General features: G+C 49.0%; 1 protein-coding gene across 2 annotated transcripts in view; it reads right to left on the reverse strand.

Moving 5' to 3' along the window:
* LOC138521761 (E3 ubiquitin-protein ligase TRIM17-like) overlaps window positions 1-25,525 on the reverse strand; it is an 870,777-nt gene that overhangs the window by 116,261 nt on the left and 728,991 nt on the right. The window lies entirely within an intron of this gene.

Genomic DNA, 25,525 nt, shown 5'->3' on the forward strand with positions numbered 1-25,525 from the left:
CTAATCAGCGCTTAGGCCTGCTCAGATTTACCCTTCAGGCTTGCAACCTGTGTCAAGCACACTATATTGCTTGTAGGCGCGCACTATGTTTAAATGTATAAATTGCGTATAATATTATGATTCAGTAGGGACCTTTAGGACACCCCCCCCCCTGGAATATTATATATCTTCCAATGGGACTCGCCTTACCCTAAATCGCCTAGGGAGGTGGGATGGGTTCGCTTCCTTCCCAACAATACGTTACGTTATGTTTATTTATTTATTGATTTATTTTGTCATTTATATAACGCACCAAGTCCGTAGGCATCTAGACGCTTCTGTTATTCAGCATTTGTATAGCACCTTTTACCATTGGTACAATTCCAAAGCACTGTGGGTTGAATGCCCTCAGGGACCATAGTCCAGGTCAGTGGAGAGAGTAGTGTAGTAAAAAAGTGCTTGAGTGCACTCGTTATGTGTGCAGCCAGGTCAGATTAACTGGTGTTTAGCTGCATTCTAGTGCTAGGCCTGGTGCAGTGTTGTGTGAGATCAGTAGAATGTGTGCAGCAAGGCCAATTGGACTTGGGCAGCTGCATTCTGGCGGTGGTTGAGTTTGTGAATTTGATTATGTGTGCAGCTAGGCCGAATTAATTGAGGAGTATAGCTGCATTTTATTGTTTATTGGTGCAGAGGAAAGAGTTAGTATATTGTTGTGTTTGAGTGTCTGTGTGGATTCTAGGGGGGGCCCTGTTCCTGATGAGCTTCCAGTGCCTGTCGAAGGAATGGTATCTTCCTTTAGGGTTTGGCGCTATTAGGCTAAGGTCCTCCCTATGTCTTGTTCGGTCTGCAATTGCTTATCAGCATTGTCTGTTGGACGATGACAGCCAGATCTGGCCACATCATATTGTTTCAATATAGGTGCTAGAGAGGCCCTCGTCGGTAGTTCTGCTAAATACATTCCCAGATAGGTAGGTCTAGCAAAGATATAAATGTTAGTAGGACCTCTGTATGTGGTTCTGTTCAAAGATTTCCAGATGAGTAAGATAAACAAGGATAGGCATCTCCTGGACTGATAGAGTAGTGCATATCTGGTGGGGGCAATGATCAAGCTCAGTCATGGCGTTGGTGTGACAAATACAATGCCCAGAGGAGATTTTCCATAAGGGCCTTTGGTTTGACATATCACTGTACACAGAACTCTCAATGTTTCCTGTCATTCTGTCATGAAGACTGCCACTTAAAAAGGACTGAACACGTCTTGAAGGGTTTCATCCCACCTGTGGTTGACGGAACTACAAGGTCCTCAATGTAGCTGCCCAGTTACAGATTCTCAAGATGCTCTACCGCCTCTTCCAACTTCATGACCAAAGTATAAGCATATTCTTGAAAGTCCCTGCCCTTATCCAAATCTACAACATGACATTGGACAGACAATTCAAGTGAACCCAGTGTACCCCTGTGACTCTTCTCTTCATTCTCACTGTGGGAAATATGAGCCTTCAGTGGCTCAAATAGTGAGTCCAATGCAGCCACCTTGGTTTCTGCATTGTGTGAGGATCTCTGAAGCTCTCCAATCACAGCCATCAACATAGACTTGCCTCTTGTTCCACCACTTCTTGGAAGCATTTATCTCACTCAGGGCAAACCGAAGGCAAAGGCTGTAAAAAGACTACCTCCCACGACTGCATATTTGTTCCCTCCAAGATAATAAACAAAAGGTGGATGAATACTATGCCATAGGGGAAAGTAAGGCTCACTAGGATGTGTCCATCATGCTGGCTGGCTATGCCCTTGTCAGTCTAGAAAAATGGATACCTCTACTTTGTGACCGCAAAGGTATTTTGGTGGCCGTGGGCCAACCGTCTCATGCACGATATGACAGAATATAGGTTTTCGAGTTTGTCAATGAACGGCCATTTTGATGTAACAAGAATCGCCATTTTGTTTTCTAACCATTGCTCATTGCTTTCTGTTCCTATTGCTTTGCAGTATATTTTCCGCTTACACTGCTCGACTGTAAAACATTGTTGTCTGTATGTGAAAAGGACAAGGCCGCAGGGCCGAGAGGATAACAAGAGTTTGTTGAAACACAAACGTAAGCAGCGCCAGGAAGAATGCCCGGCTCCCTCCCGAATGTAGCCTTGAAGCAGAGCTGCGGGGCATTTAATCATTTCGCAGCTGCCAGCCAGTCTCGTTACATGGTAGAATATGTTAGAATAATACCGCTAAAGGCTTGAATTATGCTTTTCTTATGGCCCCCTTTGCTGAGCCCGCTAGAGCTCAGTCGGTCGGCTCCCAGGACGCGAATAGCACCTAATAGATAGCAAGGTCCGGAATGCAACTCTTCCCCCCCCGTATGTAGCTCGCTTCCAAGAACAGAAGCGCTGTGTTCTATTCAACAACTGAAAGATGCCTTCGCCCTCACAAATTGCAAATTGTTACTAGAATAGATGTTTGAAGGTGTCATAGTAGTCGGAGATGTCCATCATCACACCAAGTTCAAAGGAACCCAATAAAGGGGGGTGTTAAACATGTCATAGCTGATTGTTTGAAATGCATTTTGTATATATGTAACTGATGTACGTAATTCACTCTCTTGCGTCCCTCGAGGTCTAGAGATACACGTTGCGGGGCGTGAGACCGAGTTGGCCAACTGAGACTTTTGCTTTGCAATACACCCTAGCTTTGGGAATACAACCTCGTGTCTGGCGTATCTATCGTGTGTGGTGACTCGCCTTGTTTCCATAGACGTCAGGTCCCGTAGGGGCCCCTTTCAAGATGGCGCCCGAGTATGGACCCTCCCCCACTTGTTCCATCGCATAACGTTGTAATTGAGTAAGGTGGAGAACGGCGAAGACAGGACGATCGAGCCGGGATCAAGAGGTGTTCGGGGCGGCTGTAAATGTGATGAGACTCCTTTGCAGATCTGCACACATCTGATCCCTGATCGACGTGCCTGGCTAGAGAACAAGGAGGCGAGGGTCCCGAAATGAGGCGGAAGCCAAGAAACGCAGACACTTTGGTGCGTCAGTATACAGACGACTTGATTTATCAGGTGAGTCATTCCCCGATTCAAAGTATCCTGATATTGGTTGAGAGTTGACTTTGCAAAATCAAACGCCCTAGGTAAGGTTGATTAACCAGGGGGAAGGTTGAAACATGCCTGGGGTATTGTCCACCTTAGCGGGTTATTTCCGCTGTGGTAGACAATCTTTGGAAGATGGCCAAATTGTACCACCTGGGGGAACGCCAGCGTATGAGATGTATGTGAAGTATGGAGTGGGTGCGATAATATTCTGTGAGACTTGGCATAGGCAAACCAGAAAGCAACAAGACCATCAGTGGCCGATTAATGGTAGTTTTGAGATAGCCAGGATAGACAACCTGGAAAGGATGTTGATAAGAAAGAAAGCGCGTCCTGCAGCATTTGAGACTATTAAAGACTGGAGAAAGGAAGCAATGCTCCGATTTAAAAGCAGAGCAAAGCATGCGCGCAGGCATAAATCGAAAGGTGAAGTAGCGGAAGAGAAAGAAGAGGAGGAGTGGACTGAGAGTCTAAGAAGGGCAGGTAGGCGTGACCAGTTGAATATAGAAAAGATATACCCACAACGAGAATTACATATAGCAGATGAATTAATAGAAAATATATTGACCCATACAAAACAAGGCCCAAGATCAGAAGTAAGACCAGACACGTCAGTAGCTATTGCCCAGACCCCGCCCGTAGCTCAAGCTTCCCCTCCGGTAGCTCAAGCCCTCCCACAGCCACAGACTGCGCGCGTAACACTTCCTATTAGCCAACCAGGCCCACAACAGACACTCCCTGTTCCCACTGTCCCATCCGCACCTCCCGGCTCAGGCACAGACTCGGTACCGTCCGTTCCTCCCGGGGTTGAAGTTGAAACCACGGGGGCAAGAGGAGGGACTGACCAAAGGGGATGCACGAGGGTAACTCGCAGCGCAATCAGCAAAGAAAGGAAGGTGGAATTGCAGCAACAGGCAGAGACGTATATAGACGGGAATGATGGGACGGCAACAGTGGCTTCGATATATGACTTCCATAGAAGCAACGAAAGACAGGTAGTGGAATGCATGGGTGAATATTTGGTGGAGAAATGGAAACAGCTAATTGGGAAATTACCACCGCAGCGATTGTTAGATTTGAATGCATTAGCACGCTGCAGGGAGAGGGATGAAGAAGTGAGAGAACATGTATATAGAATTTTTGAGCTTAAAGATGAATTAGATAGTGATTATGCCGAAATGTTTGCTACACTTGGGTAGAGGAGTAGGGATATCGGGAGAAATAGGAAGGAAACTGTAGAGCCATATATACAACAACGACATTCAATTTCGTCAGTACAAAGGGGCGATAAATTAAAAGTATGCATACAAGAAGCGTTTAGATGGATGTCGGATCCTAGTATTCCCACAATGGAAATACACAAGCTATTTGATGAATATTCCATGCCCATGAAAAGAAAAGCACTACAGTCGATGGCTGAACATTTATTAGACAAAGATATAAAAAACGATAAGGCCAGCCCACCCGAAATAATGGCAATATATAGAAGGAACAAGTTACTTACCTGTAACTGTTGTTCTCCAGCATGGGTCTGGCATGGATTCACATGCTCATAAATATTCCCCGTCGTCAGGCTGTTAATCCTCGGTAAAGAAAAAACTCAGTATCAGTTTTGTTTCTGATCTGACTTTCGTAGTAGTAACCAATCACTGATTTCTGCGTCATACTGACCACAGCCAATGACTGCCCTCTCCCTAAGCCCCGCCTCTGGCAGCCATCCTCAGATTTGGTAGCACGTGAAGTGGCAGTATGATCAAGTGAAGTGCCGCAGAGGGGTAGGAGGGAGGGTTCGCATGTGAATCCATGCCAGACCCATGCTGGAGAACAACAGTTACAGGTAAGTAACTTGTTCCTTCTCCAGCATGGGGTCTGGCATGGATTCACATGCTCATGAATAAGAGAATACATAGCAGTACACACATGCACAACCACGGGAGGTGGCAACAGGCTCAACATTAAGCAATACAACAACTCAACATTAAGCGTCTCTTACCTCCTCACCAGGCTCACTTTAGGCGAACAGGTTGCGCAGCACTGCTAGGCCGACCCTGGACTCCTCCCTGGAATCCCGGTCGACGCAGTAGAATTTCGTGAAGGTGTGCGTCGAGCTCCACGTAGCAGCCCTGCAGATGTCCAGCAGGGGCACACCAGATAGGAGCGCCGTGGTAGCTGCGATCGCTCTGGTGGAATGGGCTCTCGGACGGCCGGGCAGCGGTCGGTTTGCCAACCAATGACAGTACATGATACAGCCGGAGAGCCATCTAGAAATGGAAACCTTTGAGAGAGCCTTCCCCTGATTGACAGGTCCAAAGTTCACAAAAAGTTGTGACGTCTTCCGAAAGCTCTTCGTGCGGTCCACGTAGAACTTCAGCGCTCTAGCCACATCCAGCGAGTGCAAAGTCCTTTAAGCCGGCGACGAAGGCGACGGGAAGAAAACAGGCAACACCAAGGGTTCGTTGAGGTGGAAGTCCGACGGCACCTTGGGCATGAAGGAGGGGTGCATCCTGAGCACTACCCTTGTGTCGTGAAAAGTCAAGTACGGGGGCTTGCAGGAAAGGGCCTGGATCTCTCCCACTCGTCGTGCGGAGGTGATGGCCACAAGGAACGCTGTTTTCCACAAGAACTTCAAAGAAGCTGAGTGCAGAGGCTCGAACGGAGGTCCCATGAGCTTGGTCAGCACCACGTTGAGCTCCCACGCCGGGGCCGGCGCCTTCACCGGCAGGAACGATCTGAACAGTCCCTTCATGAACTCCTTCACCAGACGATGAGACCACAAGGACGTCCGTCCCGTGGTTCTGGTGTATCGGGAGATCGCAGCAAGATGAATCTTGATGGAAGCGTGCGCTAGTCCAGCCTTGGCCAGCGTCAGTAGGTACGGCAGTACCTGAGGAGCCGTAATCCATAGAGGGTTAATCTTCTGTGCGTGGCACCAGACAGAGAACCTCTTCCATTTGTGTCCATAGCATTTAAGAGTTGAGGACGCCCTGGCCTTTGCAAGAACCTCTCTGCAGTCGGCCGGTATGTCGTAACCTCCAAACTCTAGCGCTGCAGGAGCCAGGCCTGCAAGTTCAGCGACTTCGGGCCGAGATGGAGGATGGCGCCTCCTTCCCTGGAGAGAAGATCTGCGTCCACTGGCAGCTTGATTGACGGGGACGCTGACAAGTCCAGAAGGTCCGGGAACCATATCTGCTGCGGCCACGCGGGTGCGACGAGTATCATCCTGCACCGTGACCTCTTGAGCTGGTTGATGAGCCGGATCACCAACGGTAAAGGAGGGAACGCGTACAGGAATAGGCCCTCCCAGGGGAACGAGAAAGCATCGCCCATGCTCCTCGGCTGGGGAAACCTGCTGGCGAACCTCCGGCATTTGGAGTTCGTCGCCGTCACAAACAGATCGATCTGGGGTATGCCCCAGCATCGGAAAAGGCGGTCCACTAGGTCCTGTCGTAGTTTCCACTCGTGGCACGAGCGCAGCTCTCTGCTGAGCGAGTCGGCGATGGTGTTTTTTATTCCTGCCAGATGAAACGGCACCAGGAACATCCCTTGGGAGACGGCCCAATGCCACAGATCCTGCGCCTCCTTGGACAGGGCTGGGGATCTGGTACTGCCCTGCTTCCTGATGTAGAACATGGTGGTGGTGTTGTCGGTGAAGATCCTCACCACCTTGCCCTTGAGGGACGGAAGGAAGGACCTGAGGGCCCAAAACACTGCACGGAGTTCCAGGACGTTGATATGGAGGGATTTCTCCATCGGAAGCCAGAGGCCTCTCGCGTGCAGATTTTCGGTGTGCGCTCCCCACCCTTCCAGGAAGGCGTCCGTGGTCACTGTCTTCTGGTGGCCCAGGGTCTGGAAGTCCATGCCCGCCGTCAGATGCGCGCGGGTGCCCCACCACCGGATCGCTCGTTGGAAACTCTCGTCGAGTGTGATCCTGTCCTCGAAGCTGCCCGTCGTCTGGACCCAGCGAGCGTCCAGGAACTCCTGCAACGGGCGCATCCGAAGCCTGCACAGGCGGATGAGTTAAATGCAAGAAGACATCATTCCGAGGAGGGATTTGATGGACCTCACCTTGGCCGCGTCCGTAACCAGCATCCGCTGCACCTTGCCCAAGATGGCCCTCGTTCTTTCCTCCGACGGCGAGGCCAGAAGCGCCACTGTGTCGAGTTTCGCTCCCAGAAACAGTGCGCCTTGCGCGGGCACCAGGTGGGACTTGGCGTAGTTTATGGAGAATCCCAGATCCGTGAGTAGTTGGACGGTCCTCGCCGTGTGTTCCGCGGTGAGCTCCCTTGTCTTTGCTCGGATGAGCCAGTCGTCCAGGTAGGGGTAGACGTGGATCCCCTCCAGGCGCAGCCGCGCCGCCACCGGTGCGAGGCACTTGGTGAACACCCTGGGTGCCGACCTCAATCCGAAGGGAAGGGCTCTGAACTGGTAGTGCCGCCCTTGGACCACGAATCTGAGAAACTTTCGGTGTCCCTTTAGGATGGGGATATGGAAGTAGGGATCCTCCAAGTCCAACGACGACAGGAAATCGCCCTCCTCCAGCTGACCCAGGACGTGACCATCCGGAACTTCTGTGCCTTGATGGATTTGTTCAGTCGTCGTAGGTCCAGGATGGGACGCCATCCTCCTGACTTCTTCTTCACGAGGAAGTATCTTGAGTAAACTCCGGAGCCCCGAAGCCTCTTTGGGACGAGCTCGATGGCCCCTTTCTTGAGCATCGCCTTTACCTCAAAGAGAAGTTGAGGGACGTGATGTTCCTTCCTGGCCCCGGGGGGGACGCGCAGGCAACTCGAGCGCGTGACCCTGGGCCAGGGCGTCCAGCACCCAACGGTCGGTGGAGATGGACTCCCACACGCCGACGAAGTTCGCCAGCCGGCCTCCCACCGGGGTGCTTCGGTGGGGGCCCGACCCCAGGGCTGGTTCAGTCCTGCTTCGACGAGGCTTTGCCGCCTTGTCCTCCCTGGCGACGACTGCGGGATCCGCCCGACTTGCCTCGTCCCCCTGTAGGCTTCTTGTGACGACGAACGGGCCGCTTGACGGGAGGTGGAATATCCGCCGCCGGAACCTTTGGAGGCACCCTGCTTGCCTCCGGTGCTCCGAAAGGGCGGCCGTCGTTGCTGGAGAACACCAAGAGCCTGGGCCGTCTCCGTGTCCGCCTTGATGGCTTGCGTCCACTGGGAATCGTCCACTGTTTTCCCAAACAGGTTGTTCCCGTCGAATGGCATGTCCAAAACTCTGGTCTGCACGTCCTGCTGGAAGTCTGTTGCCTTGAGCCATCCACGCCATCTAAGGCACACGCCGTTGCCCAACTGGCGAAAACCAGTATCAGCGATGTCCGTCGCTACCGTAATGGCGTGGTACGACGCCACTTCCCCTTCCTGCAAGATCTCCAGGGCCTCAGCCCTCTTGTCGTCCGGTAGGAAGTCCAGCAGGGGGGCGATCTTGTACCACAACTCCCTGTCGTAGCGTGCTACGATAGCCAAGGCGTTGGCAGCCTTAATCGTCGTCGCTGCCGATGAGATGACTCTGCGTCCCATCGTGTCCAATTTCTTTCCCTCGCTGTCCGGGGGGGAAGTTGACGTGGAGGCCGATGCCCCCCCGCTTCCTTCCTGGCCGCCGTGGAGACGACCGAGTCCAGGGTCGGCTGTGCCCGAAGGCACAAGGGGGCCGCGTCCGGGACCCGGTACTTCTTCTCGTACCGATCCCTTCTCGCAGGCATTGTGGATGGGTTCTTGAGGAGGGAGAGACCCTCATCCCAGATATCGTTCAGTAGGGGTACAGCGAGGACCGTCTTCCTCTTGGTCTTGCGCTGTTGATAAAGGAAGCCTTCCTTCTTCTTCTCTTCCGGGCAGAGCTAGAAAAGCTTGGATGCCCTGGCGATCATGGCATGAAACGATCCAATCTCGTCGGGCGGGGAAGCCCGGGGAGGAGGTGGCGACGGAGGATCCTCGCCGTAAACCTCGTCGTCTGTACCCGTCGCGGCCGTGTCCGTCCCCGTGTCATCCCCCCGGGTCGTGGACGGGGAGGAGGGCTGAGACGGGCGCGATGGTTGAAAAGGAGGTGGAGGATGAATCCTTCTTCTCTTAGGAGGAGGGCTCCCAGAAGGGCCCGGCTCTGGGTCCCCCGTCGGGAGCGGTTCCTCCGTCGGTGGTAACGGCAATCTCGTCCTTATCTCCGAGCATAAGGACTGTATAGCCAACAAAATGGCCGCCGAGTTGTCTTGCGGCACTGGTTGAGGGGGTTCCGACAGGCAGACAGGAACCTCGTCGGTACCCTCGACGTTCTCGTCGTCCCCCTCATCGGGGTCCCTCCCGACGGGCTGGTCTTCCTCCACGCCAATGCCGTGGCTTAAGACTTCGATCAGCTCCTCTTCAGAGGTTGAGGCCGAATCCACAACGGCCTTCTACCCCCCTTCTTCTTCTCCATCGGAGGTTTCACGGGGATCCTGTCGATGGGCTTGAAAGAGGACTCCCTCCGTGGTGGCAGGGAGACTCTGGGCCCCGAGGTCGCCTCCACTGGTGTAGCCTCCTCAGGCTGAGCCAGGGGTGCCGCGACTGTCTCGATAGAGGCCTTGGCCGGGTGGATCAAGACTTTCGTCACCTTAGGTGCGCTCACCGCCTTCTCCTTAGGGGGTGGGGTCACCGCCTTGCTCCCCCTCCGAATTGGCCTTCGAGCTCGACCGGGGCCTCTCCAGAAGCTTCGCCGGGTGCTCGGACTTCCTCTTACCCGAGCCAGAGCGTTGGGTCGTGGTTGATGGAGCCGGGGAGGCTGCGCCCTGCCTGGCAACCGAAGAGCCCGATCGTTCGGACTCGCGGTGCTTGGCCTTCTGTTGGGCCCCCGTCGCCGGGGCGCCCTCAAAGGTCTTAGAAGACCGCTCAGACTTCTTCTTCTTCTTCTTTTTCTCGCCTGACGGGCTCTTCCCTTCCAGCCAGTTGGTGAGACGCAGATGGCGGTCCTTTATGGTCCCGCCATCCCGCAAAACGCACAGTCCTTCTCCACGTGCGTCTTGTCCTCATGCAGGCAGTAGAGGCAAAGGGAGTGTTCGTCCTCCTTGAAGACATTCTGAAGCTGTCATGCAGGGCAGACCCTGAACAGCTTCCCAGGCGTCGAGCTTCCCTTCTCCTGGGCCATGTTTGAGATGGGCCTGAGAAAGTTCTGGAGTCCTCCAAAGCGTGGCTCGACAAAATCTTCACCCTTGAGGGCCGTAGAAGAATCCGACACTGGTCCCTGTTGATCGGATATAGAAACGGTGGAGCTTGAGGCTCTTTGACCGAAAAAAGAGAACATTTTCCTATGAAAAAAGCGCGAAAACGCACTAAAGCTCGAGAGCAATAGCACGAGGATCCCAACACTTGAACGTGCGGTAAAAATCTGAGGATGGCTGCCAGAGGCGGGGCTTAGGGAGAGGGCAGTCATTGGCTGTGGTCAATATGACGCAGAAATCAGTGATTGGTTACTACTACGAAAGTCAGATCAGAAACGAAACTGATACTGAGTTTTTTCTTTACCGAGGATTCCCAGCCTGACGACGGGGAATATTCATGAGCATGTGAATCCATGCCAGACCCCATGCTGGAGAAGAGCACTAGAGCGAGGGACAGGAGAAACAGCCCTATCGTTGGATCTCGGAATATTGTTACATCTAAGAGAGGGGGGGACGGTAAGTGGGGCATTTCCAATAAGAGAGGTCCCACCTACCTTTGTGCCCAAAGTGGAGGTTCCCGGAGTGGGCGGTGCAGCGGTGCAGGTAACACCAGCCCATTACACCGCCCAATATGTGCATGTCCCCTTTTCCAGACAGGAGGTGAACAACATAAAGCAGACGATTCCTGATATAAGAAAGAATCCTGCAGGGTTTTACAAGGAAGTAGAGTCCTGCCTACAATCATCCATGCTTACCATGGGTGATATAGACCTAATATTCCCGGTGATCCTGCCAGCAGACATATGGAAACAAATAAGGAAGGTAGATGACCCAATAGCCTTTGGCGCCACATGGGCGGACTTGATAATAGAAGACAGGAATAAAGCGGTTGGAGGGACACCAGGAGCAAACCTGGTGGCGTTACCAGCACGTATAGTGCAGAAGTTAAAAGCAATTGTCCCAGTGAAAAGAATTCAATGGGACAAATTGACTGCATATGTACAAGGCAAGGATGAGTTGGCTACAGATTATTTTAATAGATTTGACTTCACGGACTTCAGTTGGCAGGATTTGGGTTCGGAAGCAGGAATGAGGTTATTTGTTGACAAATATGTGAGGGGGTTAAAACTTCCAATTCAGGATCTAATAATGACATCAGAGAGTGCATGGCAAGCAAAAACATTGGGCGAAGTATTACATATGGGCCAATATTATGAGCGCAGAGTGACTGCGGGAAAAGAAAACACGGGTATTAATGCAGCAAGTAGTAGGACATAATAGAGGGCGAGGAAACGCACAAGGAAGGAGTAATTCGAGTATGCATGTGGGAATAGTGGGACCGAATCAGTGTGCGTATTGTAAGGAGGAAGGACATTGGCGAGCGCAATGTCCGCATCTACAGAATAGAAATGGGTCTGGTCAGAGGAGACAGCATAGAGGACACCCAGGAGCGAATGGACCAAATAGGAATAGTATGCAGCAGCATCACAATAACGGAGGTAATCAAAACCAAGGCCAAAACCAAAATGCCCCAAACCAGAGTCAGGGACAGCAAAATCAACAACATGGAAACCAGAGTGGGGGAAATAGAGGAAAGAGTGGGAACGTTTTCGATACACAGCCAAACACGTATTACAGTAATAGTAATGATTACACATCGGACAATGTGTTATTTCCCCAATAGGACAGCCGAGGACAGGGGTCGGAACCAGCGTCTATTCCCGTGAATCAGAGAGGACCCTACATAGAAATGAGAGTCGGGAATGAGGAGCAGCGCTTTCTTGTAGATACAGGAGCACAGAAGTGTTCAATAGACCATCACTTTGTTCCGGATATACCACTGCCAGGGCAAAAGAATATTTCCGTAGGATTCGCAGGTACACCAGTCATAAACTCAGTGTCCAAACCAGTCCCAGTTACCATAGGACCATTTACTGAACATTGTACTTTTCTTTTAACAGAAAATTGTGGGGAGAACTTGTTGGGATTAAACTTGTTGAAAAAACTAGGTTCCGTTACACTTTGCACGGCAGACGGAGTGCTTCTAACGATTTGGCCACACAATGCCCCTGTGTCAGAATTTATGTCCGAAGCGTTACCAGAGGAACTAAGTAAAGTACCAACCTGTATATGGGCAATGCATAACAATGATGTAGGATGTTTAAAGATAGAGCCAGTAAAGATCATTTTGAAAGAAGGTGTTACCCTACCGCGAATACCCCAATACAAAATTTCGGCTGAAGGTGAGAAACGATTGAAAAGTATTGTTACAGATTTGGTGAAATTAGGGGTAATCGAGGAAATTACAGGCAGTACATGCAACAGCCTGATTCTTCCGGTTTATAAAAAAGAAGGTAATGAGGTACCATACCGTTTCATAATTGATTTACACGCATTGAATAAGGTAGTAGATCCACAATTTCCTCTAGTGCCAGATGTCACTACAATATTGACAATGATACCTGTTTCAGCAGAATATTTTAGTGTAGTAGATTTGAAAAACGCGTTCTTCAGTATTCCAGTGGACAAGGACAGCAGATATTTGTTCGCGTTCACATTAGGAGGACGATCATTTACATTTACGCGGATTACGCAAGGTTACACAGAAAGTCCAAGTATTTACAGTAGAGCATTAAAGGAGAGGCTAGACATGCTGGAATTACCCGTGGGTTGTGTACTCTTGCAATACATAGACAATCTATTGCTAGCTGCAGACACAGAGGATATTTGTAAAGAAAGCACTGTATTACTACTGTCACTAATCGAAAGGAGGTGGCCTATTTGGGCTACCTACTTTCGAAAGGAGGGAGAAGACTAATGCCAGAACGCATAGAAAGTATTTCTTTTATGCCTATTCCAAAGACACAAAAAGGAGTCAGAGGCATGGCTTCATATTGCCGACAATGGATTGGTAATTTTGCGTTAATTGTGAAGCCATTGGTGAATTTAACTAGAAAGGATGCGGCTATGCCTTTGCAATGGGATGAGGAATGTCAGAAAGCATTTGATGGATTGAAAACTGCATTATGCTCGGCTCCAGTTTTGGGTACGCCAAACTATGAAAAAATGTTTAGACTATTTGTGTGTGAAAGTGAAGGATGTGCATTGGCGGTTTTGACACAGGAACAAGGTGGAAGAAATAGGCCGTGCGGCTATTTTTCTTCTGCGCTGGACCCTGTAGCACGCGCACTACCACGATGTTTGCGATCTGTCGCGGCGGCTGCTGCGTCAGTGAAACAAACGGAAGGGATGGTATTGGGGCACACTTTAATTTTGATGGTGCCACATGCCATAGACGTTCTATTAAATAGGACACAGACGCAACACCTCACCTCTGCTAGATTGACAAGATATGAGATTATCTTGTTCGCGCCCCATATCCAAATTATGAGGTGTAGCGCTTTGAATCCTGCAGAATTAATGGCACCAACCATAAAAGAAATTGGGAAGAATGAATCACCCCTCCACGATTGCTTAATGGTCACTTAGGAAGAAACCAAGGGGAGAGTTGATTTAAGTGATATCCCACAGAAAGAGCCAGATGGAGAGTTATTTTGTGACGGCTCATGTTTTAAATTACCAGATGGCACGACAACTGCCGCATATGCTATCACTACCCTAGAAAGCGTTGTAAAAAGCAAAAGAATTCCCTATAATTCAGCACAAACTGCAGAAATAATAGCATTAACTAGAGCCTGCAAGATTTCTGAAAATTTGAATGTCAATATATTTACTGATAGTCAGTATGCTTTTGGAGTGGTTCATAATTTTGGTCGACTCTGGGCTGAGAGAGGGTTTCTGACATCACATGGTGCCAGAATTCAACATGGCCCTTTGATTGCACGATTGCTGTCTGCACTCACGTTTCCAAAGCGCCTAGCAATAGTGAAATGCGAGGCACATAAAAAAGTAACATGCAAAGTAGGAGAGGGAAACACGTTTGCAGACAGAATTGCGAAACAAACTGCCACTGATTTGAATACCAAAATCATGACGGTTCAGACAGAGGAAGTACCCTGTATGATAGAAGATGGAGTTGCCACTGTCAAAGAAATGCAGGCCGAAGCTACGGGCGATGAAATACAGGGGTGGGCAGAGGGATCTGCTGAGTTGAATCTGGAGGGTAATTGGGTGGATGTTAGGGAGAATTCTCTGTTTAGGCTGAATTTCCTAACCTAGTGAGTCCCCCAGCAGCTTTGCTGGATTTTTGGGGTTTATTTTTTTCTCCTGCCAAGAGTGAGACTCTTTTACCCTCACTCTTGGGCATGATTTGAGTGTATTTCTTTGAATCTAGATGTGTTTAATGGGCTATGGGGTCTTTCACTCCATAGGGCTTCATGTGTTTTTGTGATGTGTGTTACACCGCACCCTCCGTGCAGTAACACAGGGGTGTCATAGTGGCCCCCCAGTATAGACTGCATAACCTGGGACTGACTACTGTCTCCCAGGGCATGTAAAGTCACCATTGACTTTACTAGTCTTAAATTCTGAACAGAACCAGTACAAACCATCATATTGTGGACATACTGGCCGGGGCAATTCAATTGCCCCGGGGTCTGTTAGTTGAGGGGGCACGTCTCCGTCCCCCCTGATCGAGTTTTGGCTGGTGGCAGTGGAAACTACTTTTTATATTCAACCGCGAATATTTTCTTATGGGATTTCCCACAGTTTTAGGCTACTACCTTTATTTAATTATTTACGGTAGCCTCGAACATACCGCCAGTTTATTTAATTAATATTAATTCTCCGGTTGGTGTTTTTTGCCAAAACTTGATTCTAAAATGGCATTTGTGTTCTCTTCTGTGACTCCAACCCAAGTCGAGCCCTTTGTTCCACTTTTTGGTGGGCTTCTCCACAGAAGCCCTCCAAAGTGGTGCCACTCTGTCTGGGGTACTTAGGAGGGGTGGAGGGAAATTTAGGCACACTGGACTGAGTTGCCTAGGCAACTCAAGTCGCACTCCATCCTGATTGGCCCAAGTGGTGAGCCGGCCGGCTCACCACTTAGCATGTTTGAGTGACAGCTAGGCTGAGTGAATGGGGGTTTGCTGCATAAAAGCAGGGCTTTGGGGACTGGAACTTCAGAAGTCGCCACAGGACCTAAGAATCCGACGAGGGAGAAGCTGAGCCGACCTGCCACGACACCACTACCGGTGGAGCCCTGCTGGACTGCCTCACCACTTTTCCCAACGACAGAGGAGATCTCCCGCCGGAGAGTCTTCTTCCTTTGACTGGTGGGGATAACCAGTTTCACCGTCTTTTCGCTTTCCCGATGTACCTCGTAGCTGCCTTGCCCGTGCCAAGCACCCCGGCAACCGGGATACCACGTTTTACCACGACCGCGAAACAAAGGTACCACCTTTAACCGGAAAACTCTGCGGCTGGTTTCTGCCCTGGTAGTGCAACGACCTTCATCTTTCCTCCAAGTCGAGATCTTCCCTTTCCCTAGTCGATGACGCAACTTGCACCCACTACCAGGAACAACTGCCACCACTGGAGGATCCTTCCCACTTAAGGTACCGTGGCCCGCCTGGCTTCCCTTGCTACCGACTGTACGGGGTAGATTTAGCCCCCGGCTTTCGAACCTGGGTTATTCTGGGACACCCTGGCTAAACTTTCTTAAGCCTCTCTAAACTCTTTTTGAACCCTCTGCAAGACTTTCTAAGCCTAGTGTAACTGTGTGATCTTGGGCACATTTGTGCTCTGCTCTCTCTAAGAGTGGGCCCAGCCTTTGGACTTTGGCTCACCAGTGAATTTTGCTCTTCTGCCTTGCTAATAGTGTTCCTGAATCTTAGAGTGGTGTACCTTTCCATATTCTGTCTTTTTCCCTCCCTTTCTCACAAACTTATTGGAGTGCAATCTAGTTAAGCACTCACCTCTGTATGAAAATAAGTGGTGTTTTACTGTGACTTATCCGGTAAGGGAAAAGGGGTGTATATATTACAATAGTAACTGTGTTTAGAATATTTTACAATAAGAGTGCTGGAGTGTTTCAAACTGTGTGTTTTTAAATAAATAATTATATACTTTGATACCAAAGCTCTGGTCAGTGTTTGCTTGTATTATTGTATCTGAGTGCCTATTGTGTATACTTTGCATACTGCCTAACTCTTCTTGAGGGAAGTCTGACTGCTCAGCCACAGCTACCAGGTAAATCTGGGTGGTACAGACTGCTACCAAGTGGGTTTACTGCCAACACCTGTAGTCTTAGATCTTTTGCAGTGGTCCCTAAGGGAACTGCACAGGTTTCTGCCTAACACTGGTGTACAGCGGTGGGATTTGTATTGAGTATACACTTTAGTGTGCTTTAGGATACCTTAGTACAACTAACCACAAAGCTTAGCACTGAAAAAGTAATCTTTCTAACATGTCAACTATGGAAACTTATAGTCAAGAGTCCCTTGCTACAAAAACTGCTGATTGTTTAAGAGTATTATGTAAGCATAAGAACCTCCTGACTAAAGGCAAGAAAATGGAATTAATAGAAAGGTTGTTAGCTAACCAAAGTCTGGATGATGGTTCTGAGGAACCTACCATGACAGAAAATGTAGATAACAGTATATAAATTGATATTGATCACAATGTTGATAATCTTGAGGAAGAGTCAGAAGAGGAGGGTGAGGCTGCTGTGACTGTCCCCCCTAGGCCTCTGTCTGCTCTACCTGCTGTACCTACTGGGCCTTTGCCAAGTCCCACATTTACTCCTCAATATCTCGAATTAGAGAAAATGAAACTTGAACTGGAGTTCAAGAGACTGAATACTCTGGCTGAACAGAGACATCAGGAAATGATTCAAGAACTAAGGCTAAGGGAAATGGAGCTCAAGCATGAGCTAGAAATGAAGAAATTATCTGTCGAAAATGCTTCTCTCTCTGGCTCCTCTATAAGTTCCAGTCCTAAAAGACCCCGGATGCCTAAAGAATTGGTTGGTATGTATGAGCCTAAGTTGGATGTGTTGGATTGGTTGTCTCTGTTTCAATATAATCATGGGCTCCAGAACATCACAGGAAATGACTTACTCACCTGGTTGTTCTCTAGGCTTCCCCCTGTTGCAACTGATGTGGTAATGGAGTTGGGGGAGGAGGATAGGAAAGAGTATGAATGTGTGAAACTAGCTCTGATAGCTAGGTTTGGGAAGACCCCTTCCCAGTATCTTAAGAGGTTTAGAACCCTCAAAAAGCATGATGGTATCCCTTGGGCTACCTGGGTAAGTGAAGGGTTGAAAAACCTAGAGGGATGGATTAAGGGTTACAAAGTGAACACTTATGAAGGTATGAAGAATCTTTTTATGTTGGAGTCAATTTATGATGCCTGCTCTCCTGAGCTCAGACAGCACTTGGCTGATTCAAAGGAATTAGATTCCCGAAAACTAGCTAAGGCTGCTGACTTGTGGGTTGCCAACAGGGCCACTCACAAGGATTCTGGGGTAACTCAGAAAAAGGATGAGGGGAAACAGCCTAAAAAGGACTCCAAAGAGAATTCTAATACTGCAAATTCCAAAGAGGGCCCCAAACAAAACCAGAAGGGTAAGCCACCAGGGAACCCACAGCAGAATAGTGTCTCCTCTGGTGCCAAACCAGAGGGAAGTCAGAACAAGCCTCCATTCCAGAAGGCATTTGGTAAATGCTTTGTCTGTGGCTCTACTGACCATGTGAAAGGAGATCCCAGATGCAAGGGTAAACCTTCAGGGATCCAACTTGCCTCCTTAGCCTTCGCTCCAGAAGAGGAAGTCCCAATGGCAAGTGGAAACTTTCTACTGCTGGCTGATGAACCCATTGGAGTCTCAGCCAGTGTTTCTTTAGTCTCTCTGGGGTTGTGGGAACAACATAATTTAGATGTGTATAATTCTATCCCAGATAATACTAAAGAGTATTATAAAGACAGTGTCCAGGTAAATGGTCAGGAGACTCCTGCCATTAGAGACACTGGGGCCAGCATAACTGTGGTGGATGAATCATTTTTCAAGGCAGAGGATGTTGCTAAGGCACCCAAATGCCTCACCAAGTTAGCTGGAGGGCCTGTGCAGATGTGTCCCCAGTTACCAGTTCTCATCCAGTGTATTGACATGGCTGTAAAAATACCTGTCAGTGAACAATGTGAAGTGCCAGGTAGGGTTCTGTTGGGTAATGACCTGAAAGCTCTTGGAGTTGTGTCACATACCTGCAGACCACCTAGTAAAAGGTTACAGGAGCTCACAAAACCTGCAAGAGAGAAAACCCTGCGATGGTTATCTCAGGAGATGATGACAGAGATCACTCCTTTACCACTGGAGCAACTCACTGCAGTAACTACCAGATCAGGAGCAAAGGGGCAACCCAAGACTCCTAGAAAAAAGTCAGCAGCAAGCACTCCAGTGCTCCCAACAGTTACATCTGTAACTCCACCTCCAGCTGAGGATGAGAGAGAGGGAGGTACAACCCTGTATGGTTGAACTAGACTCTGAAGAAGAGCTAGTGGGAGGCCCAGAACTTATTGGAGATCTAGACCCTGAGGACCATCCTGAGCTGCAGTCTTTACTGGCAGAAGGTGGGCCCAGCAGGGCAGCTTTCCGTAAGGGACAAAGAGAATGTCCAACTCTGGAGGGTCTCCGCCAACAGGCAGCTGCTCAGGCTGATGGGCAAGAGCCTGGGAAGTATAGGTTGCACTGGGAAGATAGCACTGAGTCTGAACCTGGGGACTACAAACGCCTCGTAGTACCTCAAGAAAACAGACAACAGTTCTTGCACTTATCCCACGAGATTCCTTTGGCTGGTCACTTGAGCTTCAAGAAGACCAAGGAAAGGCTCTCACTCTACTTCTATTGGCCAAAAATGGGGGCAGAAGCAGATAAGTTTTGCAAGAGCTGCCATACCTGCCAAACTTCTGGTAAGGTTGGCGCCAAGAATGTGGCACCCTTAGTGCCTCTCCCAGTTGTGGGAGTCCCATTTGAGAGGGTAGGGATTGACATTGTTGGTCCCCTTGACCCCCCTACCTCCTCAGGCAACAGGTTTATCCTTGTTGTAGTAGACCATGCTACTAGATACCCTGAGGCAATTCCTATGAGAACTGTTACAGCTCCGGCTGTGGCTAAGGCCCTCCTTGGTATTTTTACCAGGGTTGGGTTTCCTAAGGAAGTAATATCCGACAGGGAGTCAAACTTTATGTCCCACTACATGAAAGCCATGTGGAAAACCTGTGGAGTTACTTACAAGTTCTCAACCGCCTACCACCCCCAAACCAATGAGTTGGTAGAAAGGTTTAACAGAACCATGAAGAGCATGATAGGTGCTTTAGAGGAACCTCTGAAAAGAAAGTGGGACCTTCTACTGCCATGCCTTCTCTTTGCTTATAGAGAAGTCCCTCAGGAGGGAGTAGGTTATTCTCCCTTTGAACTTCTCTATGGCCATCCGGTCAGAGGTCCATTGGCCCTGATTAAGGAGGGGTTGGAAGGCGCTCCTCCCCTCAAGCCAGTCAGAGTGACTGACTATGTGATAGGTCTCCGAAGGAGAATGTCACACATGATGGCAGAAGCTAGTGATAACCTGAAAGCTGGACAAGCTTTGGTCAAGCATTGGCATGATCAAAAGGCTAACATGGTTGAGTTCACTCAAGACCAGCTAGTTCTCGTTATGCTCCCAACAAGGCAGAGGGCCTTGCAAGACAAATGGATGGGACCCTTCAAAGTTGTGGGAAAACTTGGAGAGGTCAACTATCTGGTGGATCTGGGCAGATCCAGGGAAGCTCCTAGAGTCTTCCACACCAACCGACTGAAAGCGTACATCTCCAGACCTGAAGTAGGAGCCTTGCTTCTAGCTTCAGCAGCAGAGGAAGAAGAGAGCGAGTCTCTCCCTGATCTCCTCAGAGGTGTACCTTTAGACGAAAAAATTGAAGGAGTCAATCTCTCTTCAGATCTGACACATGAGCAACAAGAGGAGTGCAAATCTATGTTAAATCAGTTTGCCTCCCTGTTCTCACTCTCACCAGGCTTGACCCCTTGGGGACAGCACGAGATACTCACTGGTGACTGTCTGCCAGTCAAAAGCAGAGGATACCGAATGTCAGAAAATGTGAGAACCCATATCAAGGGGGAGGTCAAGAAGATGCTTGATCTCGGGGTAATAGAACCTCTACTAGTCCATGGTCTAGCCCAGTTGTGTTAGTACCAAAGGCAGGATCCAAAGACTTGAGATTCTGTTTGGACTATAGAGCTCTTAATGCAGTCACCAAGACTGATGGCCACCCTTTACCCAGGACAGATGAGTTGGTGGATAAACTTGGTGCAGCCAAGTACCTCAGCACATTTGACCTTACATCAGGCTATTGGCAAATAGCCTTGACAGACCATGCCAAGGAGAAAACTGCATTTTCCACCCCTGGTGGCTTGTACCAGTTTAAGGTCATGCCTTTTGGATTAAAAAATGCACCTGCTACATTCCAAAGGATGGTGAACCAAGTTCTAGCTGGGATGGAGGACTTCTGCATGGCATACTTGGATGACATTGCAGTCTTCAGCCACTCCTGGGAGGATCATGTGAACCACCTAGGACATGTTTTGCAGGCTCTTGGACAGGCCAATTTGACTATCAAGGCAAGTAAATGCCAGATAGGTCAAAGTAAGGTGGTCTACCTTGGGCATGAGGTAGAGAAATAAGGCCTTTGCTCAGCAAGATTGAAGCTGTGCAAAATTGGACAACACCTACTACTCAAACCCAAGTGAGAGCCTTCCTAGGCCTCACTGGGTACTACAGGAATTTCATTGAGAACTATGGGACCATAGCTTCTCCACTGAATGTAATCTCCTCTCCAAAATCCCCTAAAAAGGTCAAATGGAATGAGGAGTGCAATCAGGCCTTTGAAAAACTGAAGAAAGCTCTTTGCCAAGCTCCAGTATTGAGAGCTCCTGACAACCACCAAACTTTCATTGTACAAACTGATGCTTCCAATGTAGGTATAGGTGCAGTTCTAAGCCAACTGGATGAGAAGGCTAGGGAACACCCCATTTGCTTCATCAGCCATAAGCTGAAGGATCCTGAGACAAGGTGGGCAACAATAGAAAGAGAATGCTTTGCTATTGTGTGGGAACTGAAGAAGTTTAGGCCATACTTGTATGGTTCTACTTTTGTCATTCAGACTGACCACCAACCCTTGAGATGGTTAATGCAAATGAAGGGGGAAAATCCAAAACTATTGAGATGGTCAATCTGCCTGCAAGGGTTTGATTTCACCATTGAGCACAGGTCAGGGTGTCAAAATGCTGATGGACTCTCTAGGATGTATGTCATCGACTAGAGGTATGAGGTTCATCCAGGAGTGGATTAAATCCTCCTGTCCCTTAGTCTGAGGGGGGAGGCGAGTGTTAGGGAGAATTCTCTGTTTAGGCTGAATTTCCTAACCTAGTGAGTCCCCCAGCAGCTTTGCTGGATTTTTGGGGTTTATTTTTTTCTCCTGCCAAGAGTGAGACTCTTTTACCCTCACTCTTGGGCATGATTTTAGTGTGTTTCTTTGAATCTAGATGTGTTTAATGGGCTATGGGGTCTTTTACTCCATAGGGCTTCATGTGTTTTTGTGATGTGTGTTACACCACACCCTCCGTGCAGTAACACAGGGGTGTCATAGTGACCCCCCAGTATAGACTCCATACCCTGGGACTGACTACTGTCTCCCAGGGCATGTAAAGTCACCATTGACTTTACTAGTCTTAAATTCTGAACAGAACCAGTACAAACCATCATATTATGGACGTACTGGCCGGGGCAATTCAATTGCCCCGGGGTCTGTTAGTCGAGGGGGCACGTCTCCGTCCCCTTGATCGAGTTTTGGCTGGTGGCAGTGGATACTACTTTTTATATTCAACCGCAAATATTTTCCTATGGGATTTCCCATAGTTTTAGGCTACTACCTTTATTTAATTATTTACGGTAGCCTCGAACATACCGCCGGTTTATTTAATTAATATTAATTCTCCGGTTGGTGTTTTTTGCCAAAACTTGATTCTAAAATGGCATTTGTGTTCTCTTCTGTGACTCCAACCCAAGTCGAGCCCTTTGTTCCACTTTTTGGCGGGCTTCTCCACAGAAGCCCTCCAAAGTGGTGCCACTCTGTCTGGGGTACTTAGGAGGGGTGGAGGGAAATTTAGGCACCCTGGACTGAGTTGCCTAGGCAACTCAAGTCGCACTCCATCCTGATTGGCCCAAGTGGTGAGCCAGCCGGCTCACCACTTAGCATGTTTGAGTGACAGCTAGGCTGAGTGAATGGGGGTTTGCTGCATAAAAGCAGGGCTTTGGGGAGTGGAACTTCAGAAGTCACCACAGGACCTAAGAATCCGACGAGGGAGAAGCTGAGCCGACCTGCCACGACGCCACTACCGGTGGAGCCCTGCTGGACTGCCTCACTACTTTCCCAACGACAGAGGAGATCTCCCGCCAGAGAGTCTTCTTCCTTTGACTGGTGGGGATAACCAGTTTCACCGTCTTTTTGCTTTCCCGACGTACCTCGTGGCCGCCTTGCCCGTGCCAAGCACCCCGGCAACCGGGATACCACGTTTTACCACGACCGCGAAACAAAGGTACCACCTTTAACCGGAAAACTCTGCGGCTGGTTTCTGCCCTGGTAGTGCAACGACCTTCATCTTTCCTCCAAGTCGAGATCTTCTCTTCCCCTGGACGACGACGCAACTTGCACCCACTGCCAGGAACAACTGCCATCGCTGGAGGATCCTTCCGACTTAAGGTACCGTGTCCCGCCTGGCTCCCCTTGCTACCGACTGTCCGGGGTAGATTTAGCCCCCGTTTCGAACCTGGGTTAGTCTGGGACACCCTGGCTAAACTTTCTTAAGCCTTTCTAAACTCTTTTTGAACCCTCTGCAAGACTTTCTAAGCCTAGTGTAACTGTGTGATCTTGGGCGCATTTGTGCTCTGCTCTCTCTAAGAGTGGGCGCAGCCTTTGGACTTTGGCTCACCAGTGACTTTTGCTCTTCTGCCTTGCTAATAGTGTTCCTGAATCTTAGAGTGGTTTACCTTTCCATATTCTGTCTTTTTCCCTCCCTTTCTCACAAACTTATTGGAGTGCAATCTAGTTAAGCACTCACCTCTGTATGAAAATAAGTGGTGTTTTACTGTGACTTATCCGATAAGGGAAAAGGGGGTGTATATATTACAATAGTAACTGTGTTTAGAATATTTTACAATAAGAGTACTGGAGTGTTTCAAACTGTGTGTTTTTAAATAAATAATTATATACTTTGATACCAAAGCTCTGGTCAGTGTTTGCTTGTATTTTTGTATCTGAGTGCCTATTGTGTATACTTTGCATACTGCCTAACTCTTCTTGAGGGAAGTCTGACTGCTCAGCCACAGCTACCAGGTAAATCTGGGTGGTACAGACTGCTACCAAGTGGGTGTACTGCCAACACCTGTAGTCTTAAATCTTTTGCAGTGGTCCCTAAGGGAACTGCACAGGTTTCTGCCTAACAGTGGACAAGGGAACTAGAAACTTGATGTTGCCAAATTCCTACGTGACTGCAATGGTCACAATGGCCCACAGCCCTACGCACATCTGTGCGAAGAAAATAATACAGCACCTTTCTACAGTTTGGCAGAATGTAAACATAAAAAAGAATGCAGAGAGGTTGGTGCAGAACTTTATCATGTGTTTGCAACAGAATGTAGGGAAGGGAACAGTGACTCCAACAGGCAGTTTTGGCCCGCCCTCCATGCCATTTGAGGTGATTCATTTTGATTTCATAGAGATGGAGAGGTGCCAAAACTTAAAATACGTCTTGGTGGTGATCTGTGCATTCAGTAAGTGGGTGGAGGAATATCCCTTGAAGGACTGCACAGCAATGAGCACGGCAAAAGTAATGTTGAAGGAGTACTTTTCCAGATTTGGTTTGCCCCGTGTCCTATGTTCTGATAATGGACCACATTTTGTGGGTGCAGTGGTATTACAGATATGTGCTGGTCTTCAGATTGATAAGAGATTCCATAGTTCAAGGCATCCGAGTTCTGCCAGTCTTGTGGAGAGGCACAATGGGATTCTTAAATTAAAGATTAGCAAGATTTGTGCGGGAAACAAGTTGAGTTGGGTGGATGCATTACCAAAAGCACTATTATGCATGCGTACGTCTGTACAGGCTAAAACTGGGCTCTCCCCGTACGAGATCGTGATGGGGAGGCCGGCAAATGTTTGGTGCGCACCTCAGCCAAAACGACTTAGTGAGATAGAACATCCTGTGCTTAGTACTTATTGTGGCCTTTTAATGCAGAAATTGCGTTTGATTCATCAGCAGGTGCAGGAGGCATTACCAGTGAGATACACCGGTCCTGGGCACGCGCTGGAGCCAGGAGACTGGGTGCTGCTAAAGAACTTTGAAAGAAAGTCATCATTAGCACCCAGGTGGCGCGGGCCCTATCAAGTACTCTTGGCGACGCAGACCACAATACGGGTGGATGGAAGGAAGTCGTGGATCCATGCCACCCATGCCAAGAAGATTCCAACTGCACTGAAAGACTTGCCTGACACTGATGACCGGAAAGAGGCAGCGGTCCCAGAAACGAAAGAAACTGTTGCCAGTAAGCAGCCACCTAATCTGCCAAAACGAGAAGTGAAACTCGAAACAAAGCCTGAGACGATTGCCAAAGAGGGGTAAGGGCAAAGAGTGCCCCAACGTTGCCCAGCAGAATCAACATCACTGCTGGCCGACGCAAAATCTGCCTTGCAAATACCAGCAGAAACAAATCGTGTACCCCTTTGGCGCCCACCAGCACTTGCCAGCACGCCAAAAAACGGATCTGCATCATTGGCGCGGCGCACACCAGCACCTGCAGTAGGCTGACTTTGAGCCTGAATCTGGAAGTGCACCGGCACTGTTCACGGATCATAGGATACCAGGAGCAAGGCGATACAACTTGCGGCCTCAGAAGACAAAGTGATCAGCAGTTCTTTTTGGTGTTTATGTCAACCTCTGGTTCAGCTCATGGACGGAGAAGGAACCAGAGGTGTAGAGGAGAGAAGCGTGAGAATTGTGCAAGTCGGACAATTCAAGACTCGCGGCTCCTCAGTGCGATCATAAAAGTACATGTGTCAGGAACCAGAGCGGACAAGCTGGGCGCACATGGTACTATGGCAAGTGAGATAACTGATTAACAGTGCATGTGTCCTGAACCAGAGCGGACAAGCTGGGCGCACATGATACTAAGGCGATAAGATAACTGATCAAAGGTCCTCTGAGAAGTATAAAAAAGGACAAGTGATCTCGCCTAAAACAAATAATCAAATCCAGGCTAAAAAGGACAGGCAGAACTGAACTGTGACAATTCCATTGAATTTATTAACATCAGAGCAAG

Source organism: Ambystoma mexicanum, chromosome 13 (genome assembly GCF_040938575.1).
Source record: "Ambystoma mexicanum isolate Mex_15411 chromosome 13, UKY_AmexF1_1, whole genome shotgun sequence".
NCBI lineage: Eukaryota > Metazoa > Chordata > Amphibia > Caudata > Ambystomatidae > Ambystoma > Ambystoma mexicanum.